The 15,394-nt window shown below is 36.2% G+C and overlaps 1 long non-coding RNA gene across 2 annotated transcripts in view; it reads right to left on the bottom strand.

The window, feature by feature from the left end:
• Window positions 1-15,394, bottom strand: part of LOC117198507 (uncharacterized) — a 210,065-nt gene that overhangs the window by 37,553 nt on the left and 157,118 nt on the right. Inside the window, exon 3 of one of the 2 annotated variants that reach the window (XR_007470316.1) lies at window positions 3,299-3,421. The exons of the other annotated variant lie outside the window; for it this stretch is intronic. This is a non-coding gene — a long non-coding RNA (uncharacterized LOC117198507). The remainder of the gene's footprint in view (window positions 1-3,298; window positions 3,422-15,394) is intronic. 2 annotated transcript variants of the gene reach the window in all.

Raw genomic sequence — 15,394 nt, 5'->3', positions numbered from 1 at the left:
CCAAAGCATTGACTTTCTTAGATTTTTCTTGTATTTAAATTTGAAAATAAAACCAAATAACCAATTATATTAACAAATACTTTCATTTCACCTATTACATTATTTAAAAGATTTTGAAAATCTCATTTTTACCAGATTTAATTTTTTTTATATTTCTTCTATATGGAGATTATTGTTAATAAAGGTTACTAAAACCAATTTTTTAAAAATTTTTATTTATTTTATTTTTGGCTGTGTGGGTCTTTGTTGCTGCATGTGGGCTTTCCTCTGGTTGTGGCGAGCAGGGGCTACTCTTCATTGCGGTGCGTGGGCTTCTCATTGCAGTGGCTTCTCTTGTTGCGAAGCACGGGCTCTAGGCACGCGGGCTTCAGTAGTTGTGGTGCGTGGGCTCAGTAGTTGTGGCTCGTAGGCTCTAGAGCGCAGGCTCAGTAGTTGTGGCGCACGGGCTTTGTTGCTCCGCGGCATGTGGGATCTTCCTGGCCCAGGGCTTGAACCCGTGTCCCCTGCCTTGGCAGGGGGATTCTTAACCACTGCGCCACCAGGGAACCCAAAACCAAATATTTTGAACATATTTCTGTATTGTATGTTTGTTAGATAAAGTAGGAGGAGACCCAGTGGTTAGAGAATAATGCCTTGGTGATTCAGAAATCTGAAGGTCAGCCTCTTTCTGTATTTTTTTTTTTAAATAACCTCAGACAAATGGTTTCGCCCTCTGTTTAACTTGTTTTAAATATGGTCATTCGATTTGTCTTCTACCAGATGTACTCATTCAATAATTTATTTATTTTGAACCTAGAAAAAAATGTTATGCCAGCCTCTGTAGAAGAAAATTTATATATATACATACATATATGTATATATGTATGTATATATATGGTATAGTCACTTATTTTACAATCTAGCTGAGTGAATAAATAAAGTCTATGTGAGATAGTGTATGCTATGTTTCATGAGTGGTACTTACCAAAATAACTATAGGAAATCATAAAGATCTCCTTTAGTCAAGTAATGGAGAAAGATTTCACAGAGGGGATATGTTTTGAGCTTTGACCTAGACATTTTTGAAGGCATTAAGAGCATGGATTCTAGAGTAAGACTACTTCTGTTGAACTTCAGCTCATCTAGAATGTATGCCTACTTATTTGTAGACATAATAATACCTATTTTATAGAGCTGATAAAATATTAAAGAATTTAATATATGGAAAGTCTTAAAACAGTGTCGCTCATGTTATATGAGCTTAAAAATTCTACCTATCATTTTAGTAGGTGGAGAGGTATGGTGAGCATCAAGGGAAACCACAGGAACAGACATCTTCAGGAAGACTTGATTAAGTCTACTGTGTTCATTTCCTAGGACTGCGACAACTCAGTACCACAAACTGGGTGGCTTAAAACAAGAGACATTTATTCTCTCACAGTTCTAGAGGCCATGAGTCTGAAATCAAGGTGTCAGCAGGGCCACACTCCCTGGGGAGGCTTTAGGGGAGAATTCTTCCTTACTTCTTCCAGCCTCTGATGACTCCTGGTGTTTCCTGGCTTAGATAACTTCAATCTCTCCCTCCATCTTCACATGACCTTCTCCTCTATGTCTTCTCTCCTTCTCTTCTCTTGTAAGGACACATGTAATTGAATTTAGGGCCCACCCCGATCTAGGATAGCCTCTTCCAAATAAGATCACATTTACAGGTTCCAGGTAGACATATCTTTTAGGGGGCCATCATTTAAACTAATACAACTATTTGTAGGAATTTAAAAGTATATAAAGGGGAGCTTTATAATAGACTTAGAAAAGTAAGAAGTGGCTTTCAATACCTGGGCACAAAGTTAATAATTTATTTTATAGATATTGGTAAACCACTGAAACTTAGAGTCACAAGATGAGATCTGTCATTTAGAATAGTAATCCGATGGTAGAGTCCAGAATTTGCTGAATAGGGAAGAAACAAGGAAAAAGTGGTGGAGAGAGCTATTGTGAGAAGATGATAATTTTTTTGTGGGACATTTGAATTTGTGTTGGGAATTCAGGGCTATATCCTAAAAAAGAATAAGGACCTGAGATATAGGTTTGAGAGACACTTTTATAATTGTGATACATGAAAAAATGAGATTAGGTAATGTTCCTGAGAGTTTATAGCCAAAGGTTTTGAGAGAGAATCTGTTCAGAGATTATCTTTAAAATGCCATATACAGTAATGGTGTTATTTGGGAACCTGGCTAACAAAAGAGGGAACCTATAATTTATCTCTAATTCAACCATTCTGCCAAAATTGATCCATATAAGATAAAATAAATACAACAACTTGCCTCCCTTTCTACCTTTATTAGGCAATGGCTTAACTTCAACTGGCCTTGTTTCTGAGCTGTAATTACTTCGGTGACTGTGGTATCTGGTCATCTCAGCATAAGCAGCCTGTCAACATTTTGGGTCATTTCAATCCATCATCTTGATAAAGGTCAAGCCTGACTTCCCCCCACCACACACACACACACACACACACACACACACACACACACACACACACACACACCCACCCCAAAATTGTTTTTCTCTTCTCTTGGCCAACATACTTGCTTTCTGTTTCTTTGCCATCCTAATATGACAGTTGATATCAACTTTAGAACCCCTCTCAGTATTAATAGCATGAGGATATGCTTTTCCAAAAGAGTAACACTTCTTTTAATGAAGAAAATCTACTCTCCTATTGACTACATTGTTGTCAAGAGCTGTATCATCAGAGACAGAAAAAAAATATGTAATCTGTAGAGCAGAAAAACATAAATGACAATTCACAAATAAATGATAAATTACTAACTCAAATAACATCAATGGGTTGGTGAAAGAGGGGAAAGGAAAGTGGGTGGAAGTTTAGCAAAAAGCGGTAGAGATGCAGAGAAATCTGCACAGAGCCCACATCAGCAGGTGTACAGTCAGAAAGGACTGTCTGCAAGTTAGTGTTTCTCAAAGCATGATTCTTGGGCCACCACTACCAAAATGAAATTAAGGGCTTGATAAAAAGGCAGATATCTGGACCCTAACTTTAGGAATTATTTTGTTTCTGAAAAAATATCTGCTCTGTAACTATAAAAATATTACTCTAAAGCCCTTTGGAAGAAGCCAGTGAAGAAGGAACCTCAGCTAGCCAATAGCCAGGAGTGGCCCGAAATAGGCAATTAGAGCAGTTGCAGCCTCTCCCGCCCTCAGGTCATTCTCCGCCAAATAGCAGCTCAGCCTGTTGGGAAGCAGGAACCTCCTTTCAGCCTGCAGTCACCCTCAAAAGAGGTTAAGTGAGCTTTACCTTCAAAGCCAACCAGCTGATCCTAATAGGGCTTTCCAATCCCTCACAGCTCATCTGCAGTCTGAAGCTTGTTTTCAGTAAAGTGGAATTCTTTGACTCTTTCAGATCACAAGGAGACAGGACCTGTTTAAAATAAATATGTCCTGTTTTAGGCAACCAACTGTTGTGAAGTAATTTTAGTCAAAGTATGAATTAGATTGTGTGAAATAAATAGAAACGGGCTTGCATTTTGACAGCGGCAGGGGGCAGTAAAGAGACCTGGAAGGCAATAGATGACTAACACGATATAATGGGGACAAAGTGGACATGAGGATGAGACATGGATTCAACTCTGAAATCTTATGATGTAGAAATGACATTGATTCTTTTGGACCCTCAGTTTCCCAACCTATGAAATGGAGATTGTTACCACCAGCATCAGGATTGCTGCATGGATTAAATGTGACAATATCGTCCTGGGGCACTCCAGGTGCTCAATGAAAAATATTTCTTTTTTCTTTCCTGGATTTGAGGAATATTTTATTCTCAAGAGGAGACAAATGGTTTAGAATGTAGAGAAGAATAAGATGTAATCACACCTTAAAATCTTCACATTTTGCTCAAGATATGCCAGGCAACAGCAATGGAAACGGCAGGTGGGAATGATATGACTGACACTTTAAAAAGAACCTACTCCCAGGCATTAGCAACATGACCTGGTTCTTATGGAACCAGGAAATATGAGATAGGAAATATGAGATAGCCAATTTAGGACAAAGGTCCTGACTCAGTCATTTTTAAAGGCCAGTCTCACCAATCTTTTTTTTTTTTACACTCCTGTCCCACTTACTTTTTGATTCCCTGACTTTCATGATCCTCATCTAGGATATCAGCTAAATGACTTTTCCTGTACCCAGATCCATGAACACTTTGCCCCTTTCCCTCAGTTTTAATAACTATTTTATACATTTGTCTCAGTCCACAGTCGCCTCCATAGGTAGGGAAGGTATACTGGTTTCAAATAAAATACTTTACAAATCAAATGTCCAACAATTCTATCAACAAACGGAATCTTGGCAATGCATTCATTGGTTGGTTTTTTTTCTTAGATTTTTAAAGCCTGAAATACATTTCTCACATGATTAATGATTTATTTTTAACAAGGCTGATTTTATGGAGAGAAAGTTTGGATCCAGAGGTGTCTTTGTAAACTGATTGAGATGCTAGCTTTTCCCCTTGAACCCAGCCAAGTGTAGTTGAAATAAAACGTTTTAACCAGTGGAAGTCATTAAATCGAATAAAAGTTTAGAAAGGGTTTAGTTGTTTGTGAATATAATACATAAAGATGTCCAAAATATATTTAAGCGTGTTTTCTCGTGTTGTTCTTATATGTGGTTAGGCCATAATTTTAAAAGTATTTAATGGTCAACTACTGGACAACTTAGCTATGAAGGAAAAAAAGCACTGTGCTATGAGAGTTTGTAATAGGGATCACTGATTTACTTTTGGAAGTTACACAAGCCTTCTCAAGGAATTGTTGATTGAATGGAAATCTGAAATATGAGTTAACTCAGATACAGAGTTGGGAACTTCCTGCAGGGAAAAAGCATTATGTACATGGTCCTGGTGTGGGAAAGGGCATAGTGCCTACCAAATGACCTGAAAGAAGTTGGGCAGAAGAGTAAAAATTGAGTGTTGCTACTGAAAAGATAGGCAAGAAGTACCAGCATATGCAGCCTTGCAAGTCTTATCGTAGATTTTGGTTTTTCTTTTAAGAGCAAAGAAAGTTACTGAAAGGTTTTAAGCAGGAAATTGACACGATCAGACTTGTATTAACAAAAAAAAAATACTACTCTAAGCTACTGCGATTAGAAAGGCAAAAGTAGATAGAGGGAGACCAGGGATGGAGTCCTTGCAGAATTCATGAGTAAGAAGCTAACTTCAAGGGTAGAGGTAAAGGTTGTCCTAAGGGCATTTATAGGGGTAGTGGTAAGAGTCATGCCTTGGATGCAGAGAAGCAGGTAACTTTTAGAAGCATTTTTAATATAATATGACTCAACCATTGATTACATTGGAGGAGTGAGAGCGATATAGAGATTTCAGTTAACATCAAGTTTTGGCTTCTAGCTTGCTCAGCTGATGTGTGGATAAAGCTTTGATTCTGGTATACACACATGAGGATATACAGATAAACGCTAGATAGTTAGATAGGTTTTACATTTTGTGTAGTATTACTCCAAACATACTAACAGAAAGGAACATAGTTTGAGCTTATTCAGGAAGACTTTGGGCACCCTAGGATCAGGACTCTTCCCTTCTGGTCATGGGAAGCTGATATTCTTTTCAACAATCCCAAAAGATGTAAAAAATGATAGCACTGTCAAATCACATGTTGCTGCCCACTGTGGTTCTTACCAAACACATACGTATATGAACAGCTGTGTCTTTTACCCATCCATCTCAACCAAATACATTCAAAGCTCAAACCAACAGTTGCATCAATGAGGCAGTGTAAGAAAATAATTAGCATGGGGATTTTAGGACACATATTATTGATATACAAAACCTTGTTTTGATATTAGGATCTTGAATAATTTATATACTCTTTGTATGGTACTTTTCTATAAAAATAAAAAATTATTATAATAAAACTTATTTCATAGAGTTGTTGTGAGAAGTAAATGAGTTAATACACGTAAAGTGCTTAGGAAAATGCCTATGTTAGAATTACTGGTCTCTACTTATCTTTTCAGTGTTGTGGTGACTGTATTGAGTCCTATACATGTCACTAGATCTTGGAAAAGTCTAAATCAAAGATTTTCTTAGAATATATTCCAGCTAAACTAAGCAGGGCTGCAGGAGGATAAAGTTTCAGAACAGAAATCATGACTTCCATTTGTGGTATGTTTATTTTTAGCTGACTATGAGGTATTAAAGTGAATATTTTGAGACATCTGTGAGATATATTGTCTGGCTTTTGGAGGAGGTCTGGGATAGAGATAGAAATTAATGATTGTTAGCATATAGATGGGAAAGGAAACTATTGATATAGATGAAATCACCAATGGAGAGAGTATCCAATAATGTTGCACTTTGAGTTTCACAGGAAACAAACTCTGAGATGTGAATTAGCATGTAGGCAGTTTATTAGAGGGTATTCTTAGGATCAAAAAAATATGAAAAAAAAAAGAGTCAGGATAGGGCAGTGAGAAAAGTTGCACTATGATGCAATATAAAAGGCCTCAGAGAACCTGAAACCAGAACAGAATTTCAGAATTGTTCAAAGTTAAGGGAAGGTTTCAGGCCTTTATAGTCCTATGTAGACCAGTCATTGAATGAATCCTCTTCTAACAGACAAGGGCTCTCTGACAGATATTCCCAGAGAATGGGCCCTACCATGCTGAATTTGAGAAGCATCCACCACAAGTGAAAGAAAAGATGCTACAACCAACCCTTGAACACCTCTAACTTTTAAAGTTCCAGGATGTGAAGATAAGCCAGGAAAATAGAATTAGAAGGGGAGGGGAGGCCAGATAATTAAAAAGATAAATGATACGTTGGGTAGGAGACGCTAAGAAAGGGAGTATAGTATAAAGGATGGAGTGTTATGCAGTGTCAAATGTTGCTGGGTTTGGAATTTAAAAATTCATTGTAAAGAACAAACTAAACCTAAAAGAAGAAGACAGAAGAAAATACTAAAGTTTAGAGTAGAGATAAAAAGACTGCAGAAGAGAAAATCTATCAAATCAAATGTATTTCTTTGAAAAAATAATCAATAGAGTTGACAAATTTGAAGCAATACTGACCAATTAAAAACCAGAGAAGACTCAAATAAGTTAAATTGAGAAGGAAAGGGATCCATTACTACTGATCTTATAGAAATAAAAGGGCTTATAAAGAAATACTGTGAACAGCTGAGAAATTAGTTGATGTAGATGAAATGAGCAAATTTTTAGAAGGACGCAAACTACCATAACTGACTCGAGAATACATAGAATGTCTAAATGGGCCAATAATAATTAAAAATGTTGAGTTAGTAATTAAAAATTTTTCCCACAAAGAAAAGTTCAGGACCTGATGGTTTAACCAGTGAATTCTACCAAAACTTTAAAGAGGAATTAATATCAATCCTTCCCAAACTCCTTTAAAGCATGGAAGAAAAGAGAAGATATCTCAGCTCATTCTGTGAGGCCAGTATTAATCTGACACTAAAACTGGAAAAATACAACATGAGAAAAGAAAATTATAGACCAATATTCTTTATTAATATCGATACCAATATCCTCAACAAAATACTAGCAAACCAAATCCATTAGCATATAACAATGTTTTTATACCATGACCAACTGGGATTTTTCTGAGGAATACAAAGTTGATTTAACACCCTAAAATCAATCAATGTTACAATATTAATATAATAAAGGACAAAAGCTTCATGATTAACCCAATAGATTCAAAAAGAGTATTTGACAAAACACGTGATAAAAACACTCAACAAATTAGGAATAAAAGGATTTTCTTAACCTGAACTTTCTTAACCTGATGAAGAGCATTTATGAAAATGTGGTGAGATCTTAATTCCTTTTGAGTTGGTGTGTTGGGCAGGGGGGAAGGGCATAACTTGTGTACTAAATTAAGATTATGCAGATTATAACTTTTAAATGAGGAGGCATAAGCCCCTCACATAGGGCTGGCAGACAGCTCCCTCAGCTTCTGAGCTCTCACTTTTGGGAAGTAAAAACCCCTTGGTCATTTTGATTGAAGGTGCAGTTTCAATACACCCACACAAAAGAAGTCAAGTCACCAGATTTGTTACTTACAGATTCCAGAAAACAGGCTGGGGGCATCCAACGAGCTAGTGGAAGGGCAGTCTTCCATCCCAAGTCACGATCGAGCAGGAGAGAGGGAGCAGGGTAACAAGTACCTATTACTTATAAGATGTTTGGGTGGAGGTCACTAATTTTTTGTGGACTCACCTCTAAGAGGTTATTTTAAAAGGTGCCTCAAGAAAAACAAAAACGAACTTGTGGTGGGAATCCTAAGCTCAGGTCCTTATTTAACGATCCAAACTCTGGGTAAATCAGGGTTGTCGTACTGTAAAATGCCTAAGCAGCAACTAAAAACAGCTGTTTTCTCATCACATTTCTTGGACATTCAAATGGAGATATTGCCTAGGCAGTTAGATTACTAGTTTGGAGTTCAGGAGAAACATGAGAGATGAAAGTGTACATTTCTCAGTCATTTGCATACAGATGGTATTTAAAGCCAGGGGACTGGATATAATGTAAATTGAACATTATAGAATTTACAGAAATGATATACTTGACGGATGCCTTATTGGATATATTGTGATTCCAAAAATGGGTAAGGTTTGAAGCATAAGTAGGTTGTGATTATAATAAAACTAAGAAAAACATTGAATTATGTAGGTGGGCACATCTGAAGGATGATTGATGCCTTTGATTTTAGCTAGTTGAATTTTACAAGATATAAAATAAGTTTTGTAGCAATGTATTAGTAGGTAGTTGGAGTAGAGAGAGCAGAATTTGGAAGAGAGAAAAGGGTAAAATATGAAGATGTTGGTGCTCTCAACCAAGATGTGATATCTGAAGTTAAGAGATAGGATATAATGTCATGATATCAGCAAGAAAGACTATGGAGGGATTTTCAGATTCATAACTGATTGCGGCTGAATAATAGCATTACAAAATATATCCATGTCCTAATCTCTGGAACCTGTGAATGTTACCTTATAAGGCAAAAATGACTTTGCAGATAGAATTAAGTTAAGCATCTCAAGATGGAGAAGTTATCCTGGATTACATGTTGGACCACACGTATCCTCAAAAGAAAGGGACGTAATCTGAGAATACAGATTCCTTGAATAGCAATTTTTATATTTAGATCTCTATTAAATATTCTTATTTTTATATTAATGTATATAGTATAAATGTGACAAATTGTATCAATCTGTTATCAATAGTTCCATGAATGTTTATGGGAAGAAATTAAAATTTAATATACATGAGCATTATAGAGATGTACCTGAAATGAACAGCCATATAGGAAAAGAAAACGATAAGAAAACTATAAAGAGAAGCTTGCGAAACAGTGATGATCACAGTAAGGTAGTTATCTGTTTTTGTCTTAAACAGAGATGTAACTGAAATATATTTATTAATGACAAATTAAATCAACAGTCAGCAGACACTATATTTACTGGTTGCCTAATACATACTTACACCTGATGCTTGGAGCTACAACAATGAACAAGACTGTTCCTACCATGAAAAAACACCACACATTAGGGCAATGTTCCTTCAAATGTGGTTATAAGGAACCAGAATCATCAGTAATCCACTTCAGCCCTCTTACATAAGAATCTTTTGGGGAGGTCTCAGAATCTACTTTTTTCCCCTAAAAATGGACTTTATCTTTTAACAATTGATTCAGGTATACAGAAAAATTGTGAAGATAGTACAGAAAGTCTCTGTATACACCTCACATATTTTTCCCCTATTATTAACATCTTACATTAGTATGATATGTTTGTTACTACTAATGAACCAATGTTGATGCATTGTTATTAAGTTCATACTTTATTCAGATTTCTTTAGTCTTTCAAACCTCATGTCCTTCATCTGTTCCAGGATCCTATTACGTTTAATAGTCACATCTCCTTAGGCTCCTCTTGTCAGTGAATGTTTCTTAGACTTTCTTTATTTTTGATGACCTTCACAAATTTAAGGCATACTGGTAAAGTATTATGTACAGTGTACCAACATTGGCAGTTTGGGGATTTATTTGATGTTGTTCCCATAAGTAGATTAAGGTTATGGGTTTGGGGGAAGAAAATGGAAGAGATAAATTTCCATTTACGTCACAGATCAAGGGTACATATTATCAACGTGCTTTATGATTGTTGATATTGACCTTGATCACCTGGCTGAGGCAGTGTTTATCAGGTTTATTATGTTACTCTTTTTTCCCCTTTTTCATACTGTACTCTTTGGAAGGAAGTTTCTATACTCACACCACCCTTAAGCCCACAACTCCTTTTAGGGCAGAGTATCTACATAAATTATTTGGAATTGTGATACATGGGAGATTTGTCTGTTCTCTCCGATTTTAATACTTTATTCAACCATTTATTTATATCACTATGTATTCATGAACATTTATTTTATACTTTGGGCTATAATCTTATATGACTTTATTCTGTTTGATCAAATTATTCCAGTGTTGGCCATTCGGAGCTCTTTCAGTTGTCTTCTAAGCCCCTTTGATAGTCTCTATTAAGAAGGATTCAGTTTTAGCACTTTCTTACTTTCTGGCAGTGTGAGATGCTCTTGGGCTCACTTTTCCTGTCCCAAGTGTAGAATCAGCCATTTCTCTGAGGTGCCATGTTTTATTTTATTGCAGAATGGCATTAGACACCAAGATCTCTGTGCTAGGTGTGCTCATTACATCTGGGGTCTCGCTTTTTATAGGTACTCTCAGCTGACAGAATAAGAAAATATATATGTTTATACTAACCTGTGTACATACACATATCTATAAGTATTTCAGTATGTAACCATCTGTGTTTAAGCTATTAAGCTAACTATATTAAACTAAACATGAGCTTTTCCTGATGTCTTCAACTCGATTCCATCACTACATGAATCATTCTTTTTCTCCTTGCTTACCTGTAAATTCTCACTTCAACAGTGAGAAACCTGAATCTTACCACCCACCATCCATTTATTTAATTGTTCAACTCCAGTGTTCATTTATAGCAGTATCAGAATTGTTAACCTGTACTCCCACACTCTACATTTTTTTAGCAAGCTTTTCCAGTGCTTCTACACATCAAAGTGATGATGGGTTAACCACACTGAATAAATAATTTCTGAATCTAATTATCCATACTTTTTTCTTCCTTTATAGGATTAAAAATATGTCTTCTTAAAATCATAATTTTGATTTTTTTGTATTTTAAATGTTTAATACTAAGCATTAAAATTAAATGTAATTTATAGTAGCTTTAATTTTGAAATTAATCAGTAATAAAAGGGAAGTAAAGAGTCATAGCAACAACCACAATAATTTTTTTGTTTGCTGCATTTCATCTCTGTTTGTTAATAACAGGTAATAGATTTCTCACTTTGAATGTAATTAAGCGATATTGTCTGCTTCTGCAGACTCTACTTATTAATAGAAATAATGTAATTCATTAGGAAATGTAAAAATGTGAGTAGTTCACTGCCTAAGAGATGAAATACTTGAGTTAAGCTTTAGGATTTAGCTATCAGTGACCTATATAAACTAGCTTATGGGGAAAAAAATGCAGAAGTGGTTTAGATTAGGGCTGTCTCATGGGAATTCAAGGGAGGAACTCAGGCAGGCCTCAGAAACATGCTGAAATAAGGGACTGCCATGCCATCTTGACTTTGGTTTCACATTTCTGTTCTTCTCTATTTTTTTATATTCTTCTCTATTCTTCTTTATTTTTCCCTCTTGGCTTCTCTAGTTCATATGTCTGATAAAATATGGTCATTTTATGCTTCCTGTACTTGTACTTTACTGTGTTAGTTACCCAAAACAACAGTCTCTTCTATGTACATATTCTCAGTCAGACTCTCAGTGGCTTCTGTTTTAATCAATCAAGACTATAAGCAGAAGGGATGTACTGATCTAAATGGGTGCCAAGGTTGGCCATTGTGGAGGAAACAGGATGAAGAAATTGTGGTTGTAACTGGGCAGTATTTCCAAAAGCGTCTGCTACAAAGCTTAATAAGACATTGAACGTGGAGTTCTGTTCACCAATAAAGTAGCACTTCTGCCTAGGTCAAAATGATTGGTTGATTTCTACCTTCTGAAGGTTAGTAGGTATATGGCCTAAACCATTTTTCTGGTATGTTATTTTTTCCAATATCTTTTTGTTTAATCCCTGTAACATTATATTCATTCATTCTTGATTAGTCATATCCAGGGCCACCCTCTCCACATTCAGAGAATCGCTACCCCCAACATCTATCTGGCTGTGAGAATTGTTCCTCTCAGAGTTCTCATAGACTAAAAAATTGCCCAGTGTGATTCCTCATTATGTGTCTTATCCCAAAGGATAAACATCCCTGCTTTTCCATGCTTCTCAAAACTCAAGATGTTCTACTCCTAGACCATTTACTGATCATGAAATAGCCATCATTCTAATACCTTGGAGAGAGCCCAGCTAAACTCAGTGAATATCTAAAAAGAACAAAATAAAAGTCAACACAAACACTGCACAATACCTATGTAAAGACACCTTAAGAATTCCTTTTCTCACTATGTTTTGTGATTGAATCCCGCAAGTGAGAGAAGAATTAGCCTGCGTGGTTTACAAATTAAAGTACCTGCTTCAGGAGTTAATGAAATGTGAGGAACACATACTTTTCCACAGGAAGATTTAAAAAAACCCAAAACTACTTTGTTCTGGCCCATCAAAAGATAATGGAATCTTATCTTCCTATCTCCCACTTGACTTAAAAAAAAAATCAAGTGCTGTAGAGGTTATATAATGTGTTCTCATATGCCTAAAAAGAGATCTCCTCACTTTTTTTTTTTCTCCTCACTTTTTACATCTATTCTTTCTTTAATTTCTAGAGTTTACCTGGCTCCAAGTCATGTAAGATGGCATACTTATTAGCAGACAACAGAGCTGTACTGTTAAATCACACATGCTTCTTGACATCAAGCATACAGTCACAGTAATACATTCATAAAGAGCACGTTGGCTTTAAGAGGTTTTGTCATTGAGACTTCCTAAGTTGCTAACATTCCTTCTGAGCCCTTGGATACCATCAAGAACCATCCATTTAATGTCACGTTAATTTATTAATTTTACAATTCATTCTTAGGGACAGGGTTCCCTAAGGCTGATGCTGTCTTGAAATTAATATTAGACTAATACATAAATATATGGTCATCAAAACTGGAACAACTTAAAACCAACCAGGAACTTCCTACAGAGAGAGAGAAAGGGAGAAAGATGAGGGGGACGAGACAATTTCCTTTCTGAAATACAGGAGTTAATACTCTGTATAGCTGCATGTGGAATATATTGCTTACATCCATTTTTAAGTCTGAGTACAGTAACTCATAAGGATGGACAATTTTGCTGGTAGCAAATACAGAGAGGCCTTAAGGTAGCAAGTATATGCTAAATATTAGGTCCTAGGGGAACATAGCACTACTTACATATGGCCACCAGCCTTAAGAATGTTACAGTGATGCCAAAAGCAATGCCAATTTTTTAATATTAATACTAGTTAAATTGAACATATTTTACAAAATATTTTTTTAATGTGAGAGCCAAAATATTACGCATTCATTGGTATTGGCAACCATGACAAGAGAATATTTTAAAAGAAACATACTAACAAAAAGAAATAAAGATGAAAATGTATTTCTAACTGTGTTTATAGAGTTCCTGAACATGAAAGAAAGGAAAGGTGGTGAAAAGGGGGAAAATCTCTATTTTAGGTATATATGAATACATTATGTAACTACTGCAGCACTGAAATTTTTACATTTGCATATAGCGTCACTTGCCAGAAGCAGATATTTTATGCATAACCGCAGATGGAAGCTGTTAGCTGGGATTTTGTCTTTAGTTTAACATCATCATTAGATATTAATTGGAATGGATTGGTACCTACCTGCAGGCTTTCACAAGAAAAGGAAAAGGGCAAAGTTGATCAGTTTGCAGATCACAGTAATAACATCACAAAAATTTTTATGGGAAATATTTGGCATATATCCTTTAAATTTAAATTGGTGATACTTGATTTATTGCAGAGTGTTTAAAAAGAAAATCTGATACTCCAAGAAGCCAAAGTCAAGAATATGGAAGAAAGGAGAGTTCACCATACTCTCCTACTGGTTCCAGCATAATCCCCATGAAAACCACTTACCAAGACAGAGGCAAGAGAGAAAACTGGCCCTAATATTTCAAAAATAAGCTCCCTCCCTCTGAATTTTACCCATCTAAGAACTGTTTGTATTAATGTAATTCACATATATCCTATATTAAGGTATTGTTCACATTACAGTATATAATCTGTCTATTCATTTTATTCACATAATGAAGGATATAATGATTTTTTTTAAAAGAAAACTGCTCTATGCCTCAGCTTTTATCTTCAGAGTGTTTAGTGTCTTCTATTTATTACTTAATATTTAAACAACCTCAGTGTAGTAGAAAGGAAATTTAAGGACTAAAATTAAAAAGAAAGAAAATTAGGATACAAAAAGTAGAGAAATATGTTATTATTATTTGCCTCCTGGTTTTATATAGTTACTTGAAGAAATTTGTTTCAGAAAGTCTAGATTCTGAACCCATCTCCATCACTTTCATTCACCTCAATGCTCAATTTCTTCACTCTGCACCATTTAGATGCTAAATTCTATAGAATTCTATAGAACCTTCACAAAGTTCTTAGGCAGATCAAATGAGACTGTAACTCTGAAGTGCCATTCAGACTGCACATGAAAAATCATTTCTCGAGCCTTATGCTCAGGTGGGGGAAGAGATAAGAAAGAAAGACATACTCAGAACAAGGAGACTGTTCCAGATTAATTGGTGGCAGAAGGAGAGATGGTATAAAGAAAAGAACTCTTACACACCATTTGTCATCAAAGTGCCATTTTCCCAACTGGTTTCTTCTTTCTTCCTCCCGCAGGAGTGTGCACTGGTAGTCCAAACTTTATTCATTTCCTGGAGGGTAGGTATGTGTAAATGTAGTTCTTAAAGACAGAAGGCAGGGCTTCCCTGGTGGCGCAGTGGTTGAGAGTCCGCCTGCCGATGCAGGGGACGTGGGTTCGTGCCCCGGTCCGGGAGGATCCCACGTGCCGCAAAGCGGCTGGGCCCGTGAGCCACGGCCGCTGAGCCTGCGCGTCCAGAGCCTGTGCTCTGCCGCGGGAGCGGCCATAGCACTGAGAGGCCCGCGTACCGCAAAAAAAACCCCAAAAAAAGACAGAAGGCAGAGAAGCATGATGGGCATATTTAGGAACCTTCTCTGGTCAGGTCTGTCTACCTGGAAAAAGCTACGGAAAGTTCTGACAGTTCCATACATCTCTCAAATATCAGTTCTT

Source organism: Orcinus orca, chromosome 11 (assembly GCF_937001465.1).
Source record: "Orcinus orca chromosome 11, mOrcOrc1.1, whole genome shotgun sequence".
Lineage (NCBI taxonomy): Eukaryota > Metazoa > Chordata > Mammalia > Artiodactyla > Delphinidae > Orcinus > Orcinus orca.
The sequence above is the reverse complement of the archived record's forward strand: the minus strand, read 5'-3'. Positions and strand labels throughout refer to the sequence as shown.